Source organism: Tachyglossus aculeatus, chromosome 4, assembly GCF_015852505.1.
Source record: "Tachyglossus aculeatus isolate mTacAcu1 chromosome 4, mTacAcu1.pri, whole genome shotgun sequence".
Classification (NCBI taxonomy): Eukaryota; Metazoa; Chordata; class Mammalia; order Monotremata; family Tachyglossidae; genus Tachyglossus; species Tachyglossus aculeatus.
The window spans coordinates 87,264,615-87,267,372 of NC_052069.1; the positions used below are offsets into that span (position 1 = coordinate 87,264,615).

The window sequence follows — 2,758 nt, forward strand, 5'->3', positions numbered from 1 at the left end:
AGTCACTTAACTTCTCTGTGCCTTAGTTACCGCAGCTGTAAAATGTGGATTGAGACTGTAAGCCTCACATGGGAAAACCTGATCACCTTGTATCCTCCCCAGCACTTAGAACAGTGCTTTGCGGATAGTAAGAGCTTAACAAATGCCATTATTATTATTATTAACTGATGCACAGAAATGTTAAGTGATTTCCCCACGGTCACACAACAGACAAGTGGCAGAGCCAGAGCTAGAACTCAGGTCCTTATGACTCTCAGGCCTGTGCCTGTTTTTCAAGGGTGTGGAGAGAAACAGTCCATTCAGCAGGCCTCCACTGGACTATTCTTTAAATCACCTGAACCCTAGCATCCAGACCTGTTCAATGAGTAATATGAAATTTGTAAAAAGCACACTCTAGGAAAAATGTTCTTTACAAAATGGAAAGCTCACTTCAGTGAGAAAAAGGCAAGTCCATAAAGAGTGGCAGTTTAATGGTAAGTGGAAAATTGTTGCCTACAAAGGAGTTTCAAAAACACTTCGCAAAGGAACCCAAAACTAATAAGAAAGGATTCTTTCAAAAATAGGGAGTCAGATTTGGAATCCTGGAAACACTTAATGATGGTGTAAAACACGTGCTCAAAGATGAAAGGGATGTACATGAAAGGCAAAAGGAACATAGAGGTGTAACGTGGCCTGAGCACAAGCCTGGGAGTCTGAAGGATCTGGGTTTTAATCCTAGTTCTGTCCTTTGTCTGTTGTGTGACTTTGGGCAAGTCACCTAACTTCTCTGTGCTTCAGTTACCTCTTCTGTAAATTGGGGATTAAGACCGTGAGCCCATGTGGGATAGGAATTATGTCCAGTCTGATTAGCTTGTGTCTACCCCAGTGTTTAGTACAGTGTCTGGCACATTGTAAGTGCTTAAATACCATAAAAAGTTTCTGTACCCAAATTATTATTTTAAAGTAAGGTCAGATTCACTATATGGAACTGTGATAAAAGCAGTAGAATTTTAGACCAACCTGATGAGATGAAAACACATCTGTAGCTCATAAAAATGTTGGGAGGACAAAATAAGAGTGTGAAAGTGCTTTGGAAAATTAAAGCGCTAAATAAATTTAAAGGATTATCATCATCATCATTGCTATTATTATTATTGCATCCTACCTAGTATTTTATAAGAAATCAAAGATGGCACTGTGGAATTGTTGGCAACTGTAGAAACTGTGAGTATAAATGGCTTTGGTACCAGGGGACTGACAGACTGCTAATGTTACTCCTGTCCTCAAGAAATTATTGGTCAGTGAGTAATAATAATAATAATAATAACAAGAATAATGGGATTTGTTAAGTGCTTACTACATGTTCTAAGCCCTGGGATAGATACAAGCTAATCACAGTCCCTGTTCCCAAATTGGGTTCACAGTCTTAATCCCCATTTTAGAGATGAGGAAACTGAGGCACTACCCTCTCAGGATGGCACCTGGAGAGTTTCCAGTACTCTACCAGTCTCGGCTATGGGAGGCAAAGTCAAGCAGAGGCCTATCCATTCCATTCCCAGCTTGGCCAGTGGCTAGCAAATGGAAGGCAATCTGCTACAAGTCAAAACTCACCTGTGCTGGGCAGCAGTGGCACAGAAGAGAGTTGAGGGCGGAGACTCAAGTTTACTGTGCAGAAGAAGACAGTTGTAAACCACTTCCATATTTTTTACCAAGAAAACTCTATGGTTATTCTACCAAAACGATTGCAGATGGAGGTGGGGCATTCTGGGAGAGATGCGTCCATGGATTCACAATGGGTTGGAAACAACTCGACCCAAGGTCACACAGCAGACAAGTGGTGGAGCTGGGATTTGAACCCAGGTCCTTCTGACTCCCAGCCTGTGTTCTATCCACTAGGCCATGCTGTTTCTATACCTGAAAAACTGGTAGACTTCATAATTAAGTTCAGATTCAGTGAGCGCTTAAAAAACACCCTGTGTTAGGGGACAGAAAGCATGGTGTCCTCTAGGCTGTAAGCTCATTGTGGGCAGGGAATGTATCTACCACCTCTGTTAAATTGTACCCTCCCATGTACTTAGTACAGTGCCCTCCACACAGTAAGTGCTCACTAAATATGATTGATTGATTGAGAGAATGATGGTTTCTTTAACGCAAGATTGGACCTCATTTATATGCTGGAGTTTTTTGGAGGTACCAATGAGACATAAATGGAGAAGAACCAGAGCACAGAATTATGATGGACAGGCTATGGTTCTTAAAAAAATTCTACAGTTACTTTCTCAATTGTTTAGGACAGTAAATGCTCCATAAATACCACTGATTGATGTGTCTCCATAAGAACTTAAGTTGTGTCTAAATGTTCTCATAAATGTATTGTAAGATTTAGTAAGTTTTTTCTTGTATGATGTTAGGAATTTTTTCCAATGTTCAACCTGGCATACAGTAAAGTGTCAGTGAGAGTGACAAACCTAGGGTTATGCCACTGGCGATTTCTCTGATTTCAAATTCATGTCAATTTCTAGAAGAGTGGTTTGTGAGAAGACTTCCAGGGTGCTCCTCCACTCAGGTGGCATTTCTTTGTTGTTGTTTTAGTAGTGCTTGTTGAGCACTTACTATGTGCCAGGCACTGAATTAAATCCTGGGGAAGATACAAGATAATCACAGCCCTGCTACAAAGTAGGACTCACAAGGATGATTACCCCATTCATTACCTCACTTTATAGCTGAGGTAACAGGCCCAGAGAAGTTAAATGACTTGTCCAAGGTCACACAGCAGACA

General features: G+C 41.0%; 1 non-coding gene across 1 annotated transcript; it reads left to right on the forward strand.

The window, feature by feature from the left end:
* The first annotated feature begins 1,442 nt into the window (after positions 1-1,442).
* Positions 1,443-1,580, forward strand: LOC119927666. Its single transcript, XR_005450647.1, has one exon. It is a non-coding gene; the product is annotated as a small nucleolar RNA SNORA7 (small nucleolar RNA).
* The last annotated feature ends 1,178 nt before the right edge of the window (positions 1,581-2,758 follow it).